General features: G+C 41.6%; 1 protein-coding gene across 5 annotated transcripts in view; it reads right to left on the reverse strand.

The window, feature by feature from the left end:
* The window catches only part of MYO3B (myosin IIIB), a 310,362-nt gene extending 294,567 nt beyond the window's left edge, over nt 1-15,795 (reverse strand). For 2 of the 5 annotated variants that reach the window (XM_067471635.1, XM_060778850.2), the window contains exon 1: nt 15,328-15,793. The gene's annotated coding sequence lies outside the window, so the exon portion shown is untranslated. Of the gene's footprint in view, nt 1-15,327 lie in introns of all 5 variants that reach the window. The other 3 variants (XM_067471630.1, XM_067471636.1, XM_067471640.1) reach the window with 3 other exon arrangements.
* Between the last annotated feature and the right edge of the window lie 2,295 nt (nt 15,796-18,090).

Genomic DNA, 18,090 nt, shown 5'->3' on the forward strand with positions numbered 1-18,090 from the left:
CAAGGAACTAGGATCACCGCAGCTTCTTTTCCTTTATTTCAATCTCTCTGGTCAAAATTAATTACAGATTGCATCAATAAATATCATACTCAGGATGGAAGGACAACAAAGTGTCTGAGTTTCATGCCAGATGAAGATGTGTGTTCAAAGAATTCAAACAATAGCCCAACTGGTTTGAGGTCTAAAAAAGCTATTGTTGGTCATTGGATAACCATTTAGCCATTTAATCTTATCATTGTTTCCTGCCTGGCCAGCCTCCACTCTCCCCATTGGCCAAGAGGCTCTCTGATTGGACAAGACGCAACTTGGTGGCATTTTCTTCAACTTTGGTGAGATTTATTTGGGCAAAATTAGGGACATTTCTTTAGGTGCTTCCTTCTTGCCAGGGTTAACAGATCCTCTTTGGTGGGTCTAGCTGGCCTCTGTCTTCAAGGCAAGGCTCTCCAAATTCATGCTTGACTTCATTTTGAATGTGATTTTCCTGCTTCTTGGCAGAGGGTTGGACTGGATGGCCCATGAGATCTCTTCCAACTCTATGATTCTATGTAAACAGATTCAAACATCCATGGCTTGAAAGATATCCTTTTTAAAAAATGCTAAAAACCAAATCTTGATTTTATATAAAGGACACCATTTTACTAAGCGGTCGTATGAAGTGGGACTTGAGCATCCATATCTTTTGTTATCCATGAGAGGTTATGGAATCAAACCACAGAAGGGCCCTCTATACTTTAAAGACATGAACTTAAAATCCATTAAAAACTTTAGAAACGCCTAATGAATTCTGGATAAGTAGAATAAGTAGAATTCTGGATAAGTAGAATTCACTTTCCCAGGTTCACTAGATGAACCTGGGGAAGTGCTGGGATGAAAAGAAAGACCCTAGTATCATAGAATCATAGAGTTGGGAGAGAATTCATGGGTCATCCAGTCCAATCCCCTGCCAAGAAACAGGAAAATCACATTCCAAGCACCCTGACAGATGGCCATCCAGTCTCTGTTTAAAAGCCTCCAAAGAAGGAGTCTCCACCACACTCCGGGGCAGAGAGTTCCAGTTCCCTTGCAAATCATAAGACTATGGGCCCTTCCACACAGCCCTATATCTCAGAATATCAAGGCAGAAAATCCCACAATATCTGCTTTGAACTGGGTTATCTGACTCCACACTCAGATAATGTGGGATTTTCTGCCTTGATATTCTGAGATATAGGGCTGTGTGGAAGGGCCCTCAGATACAAAATTTCAGAGTAAGCAAGAGTACTCTGAATCTTTAATCCTCTCTCTCTCACACACACAATGATTTTACATGTTTGTCAATAAAGCAACTGATTACTTTTCACAACTTACTTGTTTCTCACAGTTTCAACTTTTATACACATTCTTTCTGTCTTTTTAAAGAACAAGATTCTATTTCACTCCTCTCTCCTCTTTATGTCGATTCGCAGCTAATGTGCTTCCAGAATTACAGCTTGTGTTACGGAAGCCAAACCATTTTGCTTCCTGATTTATTGATATGGGGTTGTGAAACTGCCATCCTATCAAATCGTGCTTGCCCTCGCCTACTATTTGAAAGTGCTTATATTTCACCTTCATTGCCACTGTTACCTAAATGATGCAAGATGAAAACATGCTTGTGGCATTTCAGTGCTGCCTTTATTATGTAAACATAACCCCCCTTTTTTTCCTCCCATTGATCAGCATGATTTTCCCACGTTATTTTTAACACTATTGGCTGAACACTATTGGCTTGTAATATGATCAGTCATGTCACATTTGAAGTGATTTCCGATGTGCACATAGAACCAAAATAAAGAGCACTGTTCCAGAGAAATTTATAAATTATGCTAAGTAGAAAAATAAGAAAAATCACACCTGGAACTGGGACATGGAAAAAAAGAATGCAAAATCCAGATGCATTGACAGCTGGGGGGGAAAAAGGATAGCTTGATTAGTTTGTCTGAATCTGTTTTTGTTTAATATTTTCAGTTGTGATTGTATTCCAAATCCTCTAGGTATTTTTAAAATACTTTTTAAAGAGCAACCCACATTGGCAGCGTACCCTTGAAAAGACAAAAATACACTCCAATCCAGAGCACTTGGGTTATAATTTCAGTAGATGCTAAGACCTAAAGCCTCCTGTCCTCCATGCTGGGGTCACAGTCCATATCAAAACTCATATAATAACTCCAGAATAAAACAGAGAGGAGATTTAGTGGTGTCTTTTAAAGTTACGTTTGCATTGGCCCTCAGAGATCGTTCATAGTTCTTATGTCAGAGGAAAAAGCAACAACAATCCTCACTAATATACAAAGGCAAGACCCAGGTGGGTTAGATGGTTTATTGTTCCCACTGACACCCAACCATATTTATCTCAGTTGTTTTGGCCTCATGAAATGCTGTTCAGTATCTTCCACAAAAATAAATGCCTCTGTGTAGCCCTCTCTAGCTATCTGATCAGGATACACACTCCATAGTCTATCTTGAGTTTCCAGAGAAGGCTCCTGTACCTTGAATGGTTGTGGAGAAAAGCAACACCTTCGGGAATGCTCTCTTCTACACAACCATATAAGGTGCAGGAGCAGGGGCGGCTCAACCCATTACGCAAAGTAAGCATTTGGAGTATAGTTGATTTTGCCCAGGGGCACTCTTGAGGCGCTCTTCGGGGAAAATAGACCTTGACATATATGAGTTGCAGTTACTGGGATGTATAGTTCACCTACTATCAAAGAGCATTCTGAACTCCACCAATGATGGAATTGAACCAAATATGGCACACAGAACTCCCACAACGAACAGAAAATATATATCAGTGATTGGTTGGGGGGAGGCGCCAAAATACTGTTTGCTTACCGTCAAAAATTACCTAGGGCCTCCTCTGTGCAGGAGCCTTCTTCAGTTGGCACTTTTGCAATGCTGATCTAGCCCAGATGTAGCAAAATGGGCAGTGCTACATAGATTGTTGAACTGCCACTGCACTAATTAGCATTGCCAATGGTTTTTGTTGTTGTTTTATTTCGTGTCAGGATCGACTTGAGAAACTGCAAGTCACTTCTGGTGTGAGAGAATTGGCCGTCTTCAAGGACATTGCCTAGGGGACATCCAGATGTTTTGATGTTTTACCATCCTTGTGGAAGGCTTCTCTCATGTCCTCGCTTGGGGAGCTAGAGCTGACAGAGGGAGCTCATTCACATTTGCCCCGGTCTTCAGTCCTTCCAGCACAAGGGATTAACCCTTTGGGCCACCAGGAGCTCCATATTGCCAGTGGTGAACCCTATGGAAACTTCAGCCCAACCCTCAGCTGCCTCAGCTATATCATTTGGCATTTTCACACAAGCTATTTTCATACAAACTCTTTTTCTAAACCGTTCTTCTTGCAATCCTTTTCAGTCTAAGTATATTGTCTATGCTGTCCAGAATGCTCCTTAGTACTGTATTTCAAATTATTATCTTCCACTTTCTTTTCCACATTAAGAATGATTGTGTGTTCCAAACAGAAAGCTAAATATTTAAATATAATTTAGTTCAGGAAAACCCCAACCAGTGTCCAGTTATAAGATTTACTGGCAAATCTCTGGGTGTTTGCAAAGGATCTTAAAGAGCTTCTGGCTTCCAATGCTTTAACATTAAAAAGCAAAGACTAGCTGCCCTCAGAAAGTAAATTAAAAGATCATTTATAAATACCTAATATATGCATGTAGTTAGCACTGCAACCTTTTAAAAACCTGCAATTGCGAGCCTTGAGGTAATTGCTCATATCTGAGGCTCAGTGTTTTTCACCCATAAAATATTAATAGTTGATTGGCTTCAAGTAGGTCTGTGCACGGCACTACTCCTCGGTTGTATAACGATGTTTTAGAATCACTGATCTGTAGCAATTAAAATATCATTTAGTGCAAGTATATCAGGGATGGGGATTTTCTAGCCCATAAGCCACAAAAAGCCCTTGGGAACCTTACTAATCTCACCCCAAGCACTAGAGAATGTGTGTGTGCACACATATACAACACATTGGAAAATGTCATTTATGATCTTTAAAGCCCTAAACAGTTTGAGTGCAGACTATCTAGCTCTTTGATTGGCGGATGAGGTCCTGCTCTCGGTCCCACTCCCTTCTCAAGCATGGCTGGTGGGAACAAGAGAGGGGGGCTTCTCAGTGGTCATCCCTGCTTTTGGAACTCCTTCTCCAAGGAGATCAAAATGGCTGCCTCTTTACTCTCTTTTAAACAGCTTAAAACTTTTCTATGCTCTCTAGCATATAGTGAGGAGGAGGTATAGAATTTGTAGTATGGACAAGTGGAATGGAATTGGTATTGTAAAGAAGCGCTAATCCCACTAGATGCCACCAAAATTATGTGAGGAAGTATTTATCTTCTTTAATGCCACCAATATTCTGTGAGGAACCTTCTTTTAAATATCAATTAAGCTGCCACCAATATGTTTAGAGACGCTGGTTTATATCTCTGTTTATCTTTAGTTGTGTTGTGAGGTGACTTTGGTAGTGTGGAATGCACCAAGCATAAAAGAAATGGAGGAGGCAGGTTTGAAATACAAAGAGAACAAGTTTTATTGTTAACAGAACGTAATTGTTGCAGTTTTGAGACTTTGAACTTGGCACAAGGCTTGATGTTACAAAATGGCTGGTTTGAGATACATGCAGGCTCCTGAATGTTACAATTCTACAAACTCCTTCTTTGGTGAAGTGCTTATACTACTTCAGAGTTCCCTATTGTGAATGTCCACACTGTTTGCCCTATACTCGGAACAAACCACTGATCACCAGTCTTTCCTTACTGGCGATCCTTAAAACCCCTTCTGTTAGATTCTTTTAACCTAAGCAATCTAATAAGGTAACACCTTCAGCTCTCTTGCTGAAGAAATATTCACAAATCCTAAGAACTAACTGAATTCTCCACAGCTTCACAACCCAGAGCCCTAACTGACTCCGATCCTCTTCCCCGGGTCTCATCCACCGGACTAAACTACTTTCCCCAGAGTCCTTTCTTGACTCTGCTATTTCCCAGAGCCCTTAACTGGCTCTGCTCTTCCCCTCAGGGTCTCTTCCTCCTGACTGAATATTAACTGACGCTTTCAAACCTTTTATTCCTTAAACTCCGCCCACCTCCACTGAGGCTTTGTTACCATGGCAACCTACCTCTCTCAGCTAGGCCCTGGCAACAAATGTAATACATAAATACAGATTCAAACACATTATAGATAACACTTTATAATAAACATTATAAATACAGTTTAAACACATTATAAATAACACTTTATAATAAACACATCTCTACACCTTCCCCCCCAGAAATATTATTTTTGTACCATTCTCGATCCCAGAATGGCAAAAATAATTCCACATATTATTCCACAATATATACATATACAGCAATTCTGAAAGGGAAACATATTAGGGTTAAATACATTTCAATTACACATATATACAAACCTTTAACCTATGGAATCCTAGATAAGGCGTCCGCAACTACATTTCGTTTACCTGAAACATTTTTTATGTCAAATATGAAATCTTGTAAACCCAAACTCCATCTTAACAATTTGTTATTCGTATCCTATAGATTTTCTAACCATTTTCATTTGTTGACATATTACATTTATCAGAATGCCAATTTTTACTTAAAACTTCCACAACCTCTCTTCTCTGTGGTTGGGACAATTCTACATTTATATCTACCCGATCTAAATTTTTGTTCTGTTCACGATCACCCTCCCAAAAAGAAAAGGGACCGGATTCCTCTGCTGAAACAACAAAACATACATTTGCAGATCTTACAACATAAGGCTTCAACATATTTACATGGACTCTTCTTTCTACATTGGATTGTTCATCAAAAATATCATAGTTTATGTGGTTGTGTCTTCTGATGACCTTCCATGGTCCAGACCAATCCAATTGAAGCTTGTTGGCCTTGTTGGGAGATAAAAATAAAACTTTATCTCCGATGTCGAAGACCTTTGGCTTAGCAGTAGAGTCATAATAGTCTTTCTGTTTCTGCTGAGCCGCAAGCAAATGTTCTTGAGCAATGTCTCTAGCCAGCTGCATTGTCGCTTGAAGATCTCTTAAATACTCCGTCACTGGAACAGGATCCTTCGCCGGACTTTCTTCCCAATATTCTCTTAACAGATCTAACGGACCACGAGCTTTCCTTCCATACAGCAACTCAAATGGACTGTAGCCGGTGCTGTCATGAGGGACGGTCCTGTAGGCGAACAGCAGTTGTTGTAACTTGACGTCCCAGTCATAAGGCCTTTCCTGACTGTAAGACTTTATCATTTTGACTAAAGTCTTGTTCATATTCTCAACCAGTCCATTTGTTTGCGGATGATATGCTGTGGAAGTCAGGTGTCTAATTCCACATAACTCCAGCAACTTCGACATAAGCTTGGAAGTAAACTGTGTTCCCAAATCCGAGACCAGTTCTCTGGGATATCCAGTTCTTCCCCAAATGGACAGCAGGGCATTTGCAATTGTAGTTGTTTCGATGTTAGTCAGAGCTACAGCCTCTGGATATCTTGTGGCGTAGTCAATCATGGTTAAAATGTAATGGTAACCACGTCTGCTTGGTTTACAGAGAGGACCTACAATGTCAATGCCTACTCTGTAAAATGGTTCTCCAATTATTGGCATAGGGATCAATGGAGCTTTAACTTTATCCCTTCCAGTGCTCAATCTCTGGCATATGTCACAAGACTGGCAAAACTCTTTGATCCTCTGGAACATGCCAGGCCAATAAAAGTTTTTAGTGATCCTCTTCGTGGTTTTTCTTATGCCCAAATGTCCACCTTGAGGGTTTTCGTGTGCCACCCTCATCAGCTGTTCTCTAAAACCTTGAGGCACTACAATTTGACTACATGTCACTGGTCTTTCTGTCGAGTTTACACTTTTGGATTCTCTGTATAAGACACCATTCTTCAGTATAAACTCAGAGGGCTGTTCTTCTGTCAACACTGTGGGGTTTTGAGCTAAAGAGGGAACTAGAGAGCGTGTGGCGCTCGGACCCAAGCGAGCCAAACCGAGCACGGTTTGTGTCCTTTCTAAGGGCATATGCCGCGGCAATAAAAGCCGCAAAGAAAACTTTCTTTGCGGCCACTATTGCGTCTGCAAAAAACCGTCCGGCGGAGTTGTTTCGGATTGTCAGAGGTCTTTTGACTCCCGCCACCTCAGGCGGGAGCCCTGACAATTCGGCCACGCGCTGTGAAGCATTTGCTCGGTTCTTTGCAGACAAAGTCGCTTTGATCCGTTCTGGGCTGGGCACCATATTAAATGCAGTCTCTGTGGATGTGACACGAGCACCTGCTTGTCCTGTTTTGATGGATTCTTTTCAGCTTGTGAAGCCCGAGGATGTGGACAAGATACTTGGAGGAATGAGGCCCACCACGTCCATCCTAGACCCCTGCCCATCCTGGCTTCTGAAGGAGGCCAGAGGGGGATTGGCTGAGTGGGTAACGGTGGTGGTTAATGCCTCCCTTCGGGAAGGCAAGATTCCAGCGAGCCTAAAACAGGCTATTATAAAGCCGCTGTTGAAAAAACCATCACTGGACCCCACTAAATTTGACAACTTTCGGCCTGTTTCCAACCTTCCCTTCTTGGGCAAAGTCATGGAAAGCGTGGTGGCCTCACAACTCCAGGTATTCTTGAGAGACACGGATTATCTGGATCCGGCACAGTCTGGTTTCAGACCGGGACATGGTACCGAGACGGTCTTGGTCGCCTTAGTGGATGATCTGCGCCGGGAGCTAGACAGGGGGAGTGTGTCCCTGTTGGTGCTCCTGGACCTCTCAGCGGCCTTCGATACCGTCGACCACGGTATCCTTCTGGGGCGCCTTGCGGAAATGGGTCTTGGGGGCACTGCTTTGCGGTGGCTCCAGTCATTTCTGGAGGGTCGTACCCAGAAGGTGTTATTGGGGGACTCCTGTTCAACCCCACAGCCTTTGACCTGTGGGGTTCCACAGGGCTCTATATTGTCCCCCATGCTGTTTAATATCTACATGAAGCCGCTGGGTGAGATCATCCGGAGTTTCGGGGTGCGGTGTCATCTGTACGCAGATGATGTCCAGCTCTGTCACTCCTTTCCACCTGCTACTAAGGAGGCTGTCGAAGTCCTGAACCGGTGCCTGGCCGCTGTAATGGTCTGGATGAGGGCGAACAAACTGAAATTAAATCCAGACAAGACAGAGGTACTCCTGGTCAGTCGCAAGGCCGAGCAGGGTATAGGGTTACAGCCTGTGCTGGATGGGGTCGCACTCCCCTTGAAGGCGCAGGTTCGCAGCTTGGGTGTGATCCTGGATTCATCGTTGAGCCTGGATCCCCAGGTTTCAGCGGTGACCAGGGGAGCATTTGCACAGCTTCGGCTTGTGCGCCAGCTGCGCCCGTACCTTGGGAAGTCTGACTTGGCCACGGTGGTACACGCTCTGGTCACATCCCGTCTTGACTACTGCAACGCTCTCTACGTGGGGCTGCCCTTGAAGACGGCCCGGAAGCTTCAGCTCGTCCAGCGCGCGGCAGCCATGTTGTTAACAGGAGCAGGACGCAGGGAGCACACAACGCCCTTGTTGTTCCAGCTCCACTGGCTGCCGATTTGCTACCGGGCCCAATTTAAGGTGCTGGTGTTATCCTACAAAGCCCTAAACGGTTCCGGCCCAAAATACCTTACGGACCGCATCTCGGCCTACGAGCCCACGAGGACCTTGAGATCATCTGGGGAGGCCCTTCTCTCGATCCCGCCTGCCTCACAGGCACATCTGGCGGGGACGAGAGAGAGGGCCTTCTCAGTGGTGGCCCCCCGGCTGTGGAACTCCCTCCCTGCTGACATCAGACAGGCGCCCTCCCTCATGGCCTTTCGTAAGGGCCTGAAGACGTGGCTCTTCGAGCAGGCTTTCAACTGAGTGCTATGTTACTGGAAATGACAACCGGAATGAATTTACGACTACGAGATTGATTATGATTCCATAATATGACGCAGCGGATTTTTAGTGTAATTTAAATGTTGTGTATTAGTGATGTTAGTTTGTTGTCCTGATTGCTTTGTAAAGTGTCTTTTTTGTATTGTACACCGCCACGAGTCGCCCTAGGGCTGAGAGCGGCGGTTAATAAATGCAAGAAATAAAATAAATAATAAATAATAAATAAATAAAGCAAATAGAGGTTTCAGAGATTCATCGGCTCTCTGTTCCTGCCGAATCTCCTCAACTCCTCCCGTCTTCTTAACAAGCTCAGCCACTGTAGCACTGGCTTCTGGGCTCTCATCCCCATCTTGTTGTATGGCAAAACACAGGGCTTTCTGTTCAGGGCTTTCATTGTTACATTCTTTCTCCCCACACGCCATCTTACAGTATTTAATCTCCTCAGCCAAATCATTTCCAATTAAACATTGGTATGGTATGTCAGGACTGACTGCAAAATCCCACATACCCTTCCATCCTTTATATTCTATTGGCAAAGTTACCACGGCTGATGGAATCGCCGGTCCTAAACCTTTTAGTTTTATTTCAGAGGTTGGCTGCTGAAACTTCTGAGGTATTATTTCGGGATGCACTATGCATACTTCGGAACCTGTATCTCGGAGTCCTTTCCTGTCTTTGTTATCAATAGAAATGGTTTCTAAGTAGTCCTTAGATAGGTTGTTTGGCAAGATGAACAAACATTGTTTCTCTTGAGGCTCTGAGCTTGAACTCTCTTTTGAAACAGTATCTGCTTCTGCCCTTGGTGTTTCTTTCATTTTATTCACAAAGAGGGTTGTTTTCTCCTTCTTTAACAGGGGACATTGATATTTTATATGATCCAATGCTCCACATTGAAAGCACCGTCGTTTTACCTCAGGAGCAGTTGGTCTTATTACACTCGGCCTCCTACAGATGGTGTCTTCTAAGTCAGCACCCTTTTCTTGCTGTGGGCGCTTTTGTTGTGAATAAAATGGCTGCCTGTTTGTTCTTTTGTCCCCTGGCAGATCTTCCCTTTTAAATCCTTCTTTCAAGGTTGTTATTTGATCTGCCATACCCGCTGCCTCTACAATCGTGGATGGCTTGCGATCTTGAATCACCCAACGAATATCATAAGGCACTAACTGAAAAAACTGTTCCAGCTTTAAAAGTTCCCTCAGCTGTTGATAATCTTCCACCTCAGACGTCTTTATCCAACTATCGAACAGTTGAGATAATCTTGAGGCCACCTGAGCAAAACTTTGAGTTTTATCTTTCTTTAAGGATCTGAACTTAAATCTATAATATTCCGGAGTCAATCTAAACTCTTGTTGAATCTGTTTCTTAAACAGATCATAGTCTCTATAAGATTCTTCAGGTAACTGTCCATAAATCTGCAAAAGTTTCCCACTTATCTGTGGTCTAAGGTATGTCATCCATTTTTCCTTAGCCACTCCAAAATCTCGACAACATCTCTCAAAAGATATTAGGAATTTCTCTGGACAATCGTCCTTGGTATATTTTGGGAATTTCTTCATCAAGTCTGGGGTATCCCCTCCAGATCTCCCTTCCTGAACATCCCTGGATGTTTGAGACAAAGCCAATCTTTGTTTCTCTAGCTCAAACTCCATTCTCTTCAATTCTAACTCCTTCTCCTGTTCTAATTCTCTCACTCTTTGTCTTTCTTCAAACTCTCTTTGTTTAGCCTCTCTCTCCATCTCCAATCGTTTCATCTCTAACTTGTACTTAAAAGCCATTTCTGACATAGGCACTGCCTCTGTCTCTGACTCAGAGCTCGAGCTTTCCTCTTGGTCTCCCTCTCTTTCCTCAGCCAGCTTTCTCTGCCGCCTGGTAGCCATGTTATCAACAACTTTTACCTCACAACTTATTTTAAAATTAAACTTAAGGCACTCGATTAGTTGTTACACGAATCCTGTCGTCTGCCACCAAAAATTATGTAAAGAAGCGCTAATCCCACTAGATGCCACCAAAATTATGTGAGGAAGTATTTATCTTCTTTAATGCCACCAATATTCTGTGAGGAACCTTCTTTTAAATATCAATTAAGCTGCCACCAATATGTTTAGAGACGCTGGTTTATATCTCTGTTTATCTTTAGTTGTGTTGTGAGGTGACTTTGGTAGTGTGGAATGCACCAAGCATAAAAGAAATGGAGGAGGCAGGTTTGAAATACAAAGAGAACAAGTTTTATTGTTAACAGAACGTAATTGTTGCAGTTTTGAGACTTTGAACTTGGCACAAGGCTTGATGTTACAAAATGGCTGGTTTGAGATACATGCAGGCTCCTGAATGTTACAATTCTACAAACTCCTTCTTTGGTGAAGTGCTTATACTACTTCAGAGTTCCCTATTGTGAATGTCCACACTGTTTGCCCTATACTCGGAACAAACCACTGATCACCAGTCTTTCCTTACTGGCGATCCTTAAAACCCCTTCTGTTAGATTCTTTTAACCTAAGCAATCTAACAAGGTAACACCTTCAGCTCTCTTGCTGAAGAAATATTCACAAATCCTAAGAACTAACTGAATTCTCCACAGCTTCACAACCCAGAGCCCTAACTGACTCCGATCCTCTTCCCCGGGTCTCATCCACCGGACTAAACTACTTTCCCCAGAGTCCTTTCTTGACTCTGCTATTTCCCAGAGCCCTTAACTGGCTCTGCTCTTCCCCTCAGGGTCTCTTCCTCCTGACTGAATATTAACTGACGCTTTCAAACCTTTTATTCCTTAAACTCCGCCCACCTCCACTGAGGCTTTGTTACTATGGCAACCTATCTCTCTCAGCTAGGCCCTGGCAACAAATGTAATATATAAATACAGATTCAAACACATTATAGATAACACTTTATAATAAACATTATAAATACAGTTTAAACACATTATAAATAACACTTTATAATAAACACATCTCTACAGTATGAAACTCTAGCTAGGCTGGCTTTTAAATTGTTATAATCTTTTGTCTTGGCTTGTTTGATTTTAACTTCATGTTGTGTAATGTTTGTGTTGCAATTAAATTTTTTGTTTACATTTATACAGTTACTGTCTTTTGATGCTGGCATTGAATGTTTGCCTTTGTTTGTTGGAAACCACCCTGAGTCATCACAGAGAAATAGGGCAGAATATAAATTATTATTATTATTATTATTATTATTATTATTATTAGAAACACAACAAGATGAGTCCACAGCAGACACTCTGCTGGTTGTTGTATTGAATCACATGCCGGACACTTCTCAAGTATCTAGGACTGTGTGATGTATCAGCGAATAATGCGTGCAATTATTATTATTATTATTATTATTATTATTATTATTAAACTGCATTAATTCTACAGTGTAAATACACCCGGTGACAACTATTATACTGTACTGCTCATATAAATGATTTCACATGGGAGGTGCTTGTGTGAGCACTGCTAGTATCAAACAACCAATTTCTTCATCAGCTATATTTAGATCTCACATTTATAAGAACGTGATAGAAAACTGCAAGTTTAATTGCCCTGTGAAGTGCTAATTTTTATCTACTCAAGAGTTTTCAAATTAGAAAAAGGCAAAGGGAATAGAAGATGGAAGCAGCTAAGTGGTTTTCTGCATAAAATGTGATACTTGGGAAATGATTTCAAATTTGCTGTGGTTGTTGCAGTTATAGGACCAGGGTCCTCAAAGAATGGAAGACACCAGATCCCCATCTGATCCTGGAAGCTAAGCAGGGTCAGCCCAGATTAGCGCTTGGATGAGAGGCCACTAATGAATACCAGATACTGTGGGCTATATATTTCAGAGGAAAGGACTGGCTAAATTTCCAGATAGTCTGCTGAAGGACCAGCTGCCATGTGATGTACTTCTATTTGGCCTGGTCATTACAAGGAACTGTGAATGCTTAGAAATTGTAGGTGTTTTTGAAATGATAATAGCAAACAATATAGTAAGTTTATATATATTTATGAACATACACAGCTTAGGAAAAAGGTGGGCAATTCTGCAGGGACCAGAGTTTGTATGCATATGTAAAATAGTTTTTAAATGGCAATTTTCCATTGCCTTATATGAGTTTTGGGGTGAGAAGATGGTCATTTTGTACATTTTTTTAATTGGGGAAGGTGGGCATCAGGAAAGGTTAGGGGACTTCTCTGGGAGGGAGTATATATTCACTTTTGGTTTTTGAATAAACCAGATTTTGAGGACCACCGCCTTCCTTGCAAAATAATAATCAAGCTTTACCTAATAATTCTGTAAGTGACTGTCATCACCACACAATAGTCCTGTGTAGTGATGACATATATGTAAAGGCATATAACCATATATATAAATACATGGAAGGTGCATGGGATAATGCACATTAGCTCTGTTTCAGATGTTCAGCACATGACTGTTTCCAACCCAAAAGAGGGAAAGCTACTATAACGGGATTGGTGGGAGGTAGGGAATGGCATAGTCAGGTTCAATCACTGTATAAATGCGAGGAAATGTTGCATTGGTTCATGCATATACACGTGTGTATAGATTTTTTTATTGTTATCCTTTTAGATAAATATAAATATGCAAATTTAGAAATAAAAATCAGTCATAACAAACTAACATTCTGAAATCTGGGGATTGTGCTGTGCCTCAAATACCTCAAACTACAATTTGCTGTTTTTCTTACAACTGCCAATGCTGGCAATTAGGGCTTCTGGGAGCTGAAGTTAAACCAATCTAAAGGTCACACGGGTTCCACCAAAAATGAAGATGATCACCTTTATGGAGAGGATGCAGTGGTTTGAAATGACAACCTTCACCAAAGAATCTCAAAGGAAGAAGTAATGCCAAGTCTGCCACTTGGATCATGAGATAGAGTCAGGCTAGGAGACCATGATTCAATCAGATCTCTTTAGCTGAAGCAACACAGTCACAAAGATTATCTATCGCTGCACCTTGCAGAATCCCAGCCAAGGTGACCAGTGACCAGGAATAGTGGAAGAGTTATGCAACATCAGCCAATTCTTTTTGATGTTTTACTTTGCATAATTTATTCAGGCTGTGGCATTATTGTGCTGAATTTGGATTGCTGAGCAGCAGGAATACATAGCCTCCAAAGACAAGGAGACTCACAAAGTGGCTTGCATTGCAAAAAGGGAAAGAAACTTGGGACAGTTTTAATTTATATATACCTACAGCGGCATAGGGAATTGCTTTTAAAACGTAACTAGGTATCATTATAGTTCTAATCCCCCCCCCCCACAACTAGTTAATTCCTGTTATATATTCAATTTAGAAAAAAGCATTGACTCCCCTGTTTCTCAAAAGCAACTAAATCAAGGAAAGTTGTTTGTTGTTACTTTAAATCATCCCAATATGGTCTTTCTGTTTAAGCAGGTGGATTACTGGCAAATTAACCCACAGTAACCTAGCTGAGTTGTGCTGGGTATAGGTAAGACCTTGCAAGAGAGGAGATTGGATAGCAAACTACAAGTATTCACAACCCCACTTGCCTAGTTTCCAACAGACTTGACAATTTCTGAGGATGCCTGTCATAGATGTGGGTGAACTGTCAGGAGAGAATGCTTCTGGAACATGGCCAGACAGCCCAGAAAACTCACAGCAACTGTACAAGTACTGTAGCTGACTTCGCCTTTAGCCCCACCAGCATTAGTGAGCACCAGCTTTTCCTGATCCAAATGCTACAAGCTGCTGGCCTGTGATATAAAATATATTCCTGACTGATCCATCTTCTAGTCATCTCAGCACCCACCCAACAACAGCATCAGACACAGCACAAACCAGCACTTGAGCTTTGTGATATTCCACTTGCGCCGTTCAGTGAGGTATCTATAAAAGTAGCAAATAGTTATTATTATACTCTAAAAAGAATAGTATTACCTCTTCACTGAGGCAGGATCTACACTGCCATATAATACAGTTTCAGAATGCAGGCTATCTGCATATGACTCTTCACTGCCATATAATACAGTTCAATTCAGTTAATCTGCATTCTGAAACTGCATTATATTGCAGTGTAGATTCAGCCTGAGTTAATAGTGGGACATAAGATACATGTATTAGTCACTGCAATGGACATTCATCACAAGTAACTAGGCAATGGTTGCTATATAAGTATTGCACAGTGTGGATGCTCAAAGTCCTGATATAATGACCTAATTATTAAAGTTTTAAAAATCCTGTGTTGTTGTTCATCAATAACTGCTTTCCATCATGTGATTGAAGAGATCCGTGCCATTTCTGCTAGTGTAAATGGATCATGAGGACAGAGAAACTCTTTTGGAAAACAGGAAAAGTATTTTGGAAATGATTTCTTTTAATTAAACAAAATTAAACAAAAGATGACATTTTAAAAACCAGAAAGATTAAACTTCAGATACTCACTTGATACCTGATACAGGAAGCTAACACAGTTACAACATGCTTCTCACTTCTTTCTTCTTGTTCATCTGTTTTCTTTTCGCCATTCTTGCTTTAGTTATACTATTCCTGCTGAAACGTTTACACTAAAGCATAATTTAGACATACTTATCAATCAGGATCTATTACCTTCTAATGATCAAAAATCTCCCTAGATATTGTAACAGACCTCCAATGGAGACAGTACTGAATAGGTCGAGGTCTTCTGTTTTCATTCCTCAAAGTATCTTTCTAAACTATTGCTTACTGTTCTTGGGTTGGGGAAGTCGAAAGTCATTCCCTTTCTGAATATGACACCTAACCTCCATCCTCTTTGATCCCACTTTCCATTAGAGCTCAGTTTCCCAGTGCTTGAGTTTGGGGGAGTCCTTGCAGAACGCCTTCTTGAGCGCTAAGCATTCTGCTTGGAGAGAATGGTCGTCATTATTTGTCTAATGAGCTTTTCTTCCACCCTCTACATTTGGAAAAAGTTCAAAACAAAAACAAAAACGACATAACTATCTGGCACATCCTCCAGAAGCAGCCAAAGAGGGCCTTGTGAGAAGATACGAACATTGTTAACAAAGAAGGTCAACCACACAAATGGTGCCTCTTGCAATCCATGATTACAGCGGATGAGTAATTAGGTTCGTAGAAGTTGCTGAGTCAAAGAAAAGGCCTGTCGAGGGGAGGCAGAAATGAATCACTCACTGTTACTGCAGGCCTATTCTGATGTCACTAACGACAAACAGCGTCCAAAGGGGGCTGCCTGTTCCGCCAAATGAGGCAAACACAGCTTTGCTGTCACAAGCATTCCATCTTTCTCTGCCATTTCAGGGCTTGCTTGCTTTAGGCCACATATAATCAGCACACTCCTTTAAGTCATCCTGGGTGCTTTCTATAACTTCTGTCATAGCATTTCAAGAAGATGCACAGACATGGCTTGGTCATTCTTAAATTCTGAAGGATTGATTTAATCATACATTTCAGATTTCAGCATACACATATACACACAAGCTCATAGCCTTTTAGGATGCTTGGGCAGCTATTGGAGAGGACAGCTTCTTGAAGCAGGGAGAAGATTCATAGACATGATTTTTAGTGGAGAAATAAAAGCACAGGGAGGAACTATAGCAGACTAATTTGAGACACATAATGTGGCATATTTTTTTCCTCAAATTTTATCCTCAAAACTTTACTGAAAGTCCTTAACTTATTAATTTTGTTTGGACTCGGGTTTTTGAATATTTTTGGGCTACAATATATAGATGGTTGGGTTTTCTGGGGGCAGATCCAGACAGGGCTTTATGCCAGGAGAATCCGAGCCTTAAAAACGTGGATTTTCCTGGGTGTACAGACGTTCTTCTGGGACTAGCCCGGGAGAACATCTGGAGACCCTACCCCCTCCCCCAAAGCCCCCAGATCCCTTCGAAAAGTAATGAAAACTTACCCGGCCTCCATTATAGGCTTTGGCCAGCTCTCCAGGCATGTAGAAATGATGCGCCAGGAGAGCTGGGTAAGTTATTACTTTTCTAAGGGGTCTGGGGGCTTTGGGAGAGGAGTGAGTATTCCCACAGTTTATCAGGCTTATTTAACCCGGTAAACTGTGGGAATACTGTCTGGACTGCAGAACCGGAAATAGTGGATTTATCCCGCGCCTTCCAAGAATAAACCCACTATCTAATTAATTCACTACAAACCAGGGTTTTCCTGGTTTGTAGCAAATTAACTCAGGATTGTGCAGAACATTGTATGGACAGCCCCTCCTTTATTGTAGTAGATACCACAATAAAAGTCCTGTCTGGATGGGCCCTGGGAGTTTTAGCCCCATTCTTCCATTTTTTAAGTTATTTTTGGATATGCTTGAGCAGTGAAGTTAAGCAGATTTCATAGTAATGGTATGTCCTCTTTCATTTTGTCAACATCACAAAAGCACAAACCTGGATAGCTGCGATCGATACTTCAGTGAGTTAACTAAAGACAAAAAAACTTCTCCCCATTCCCACAAGTACAACAACCCACTTTAAATATCTCTAACGGGACATGCAGGCATTTTCACCACAGTTTTGCACAGCAGTCACTAGGGCTTCCTTTAACAATATGACATGAACCAGAAGTTATTTCCATTCACTTCCTGCTATTAAAAAGACCTCTTCTGTATCTAAACTGTTCTGAGATGGGCTTAAAAGGTGGCAACATGTTCTCTACATCCTCTCAAGGGCATTCAGGGGCAAAACTATCTTTGTAGGGGGTGGGGCACCTTTCCAAAGTATTTGAAATGTGGCCACCCCATCTTTCACAGTTCCTCAACCCTAGGTTATAGAAGGAGCCTTGTACTGTAGTCAAAATAACTGAGCACATGATTCTGTGATAACACTCTGAAACACATGGAAAGTTGACCTGAAGCACCTGTTAAGCTAGGAGATATAAGCACACAGTGGTAATTTGCTACTTTGTAGTCCATGCCATTCCTTTATAGTTTAGATCAAAATTTCTCAAACTGTGCTCCTCCAGGTGTTTTGAACTTCAGCTCCCACAATCCTAACAGCTGGTAAGATTAATCAAATGGTTATATGCCTTATGAAGATGCCATTGAAGAGAGGTCAAGCACAAGAATGTAACTACAGAATTCACCTGCATATTGTTAGCTGAAATATAAACAAGATCTCAGGTGTGTTTAAAATAATGATAGAAGCAGTAGCATGAACATATTGGAGACTGGATGATAGCAAGTCTGAACATGGATTC

This window comes from Anolis sagrei, chromosome 1 (assembly GCF_037176765.1).
Source record: "Anolis sagrei isolate rAnoSag1 chromosome 1, rAnoSag1.mat, whole genome shotgun sequence".
NCBI lineage: Eukaryota > Metazoa > Chordata > Lepidosauria > Squamata > Dactyloidae > Anolis > Anolis sagrei.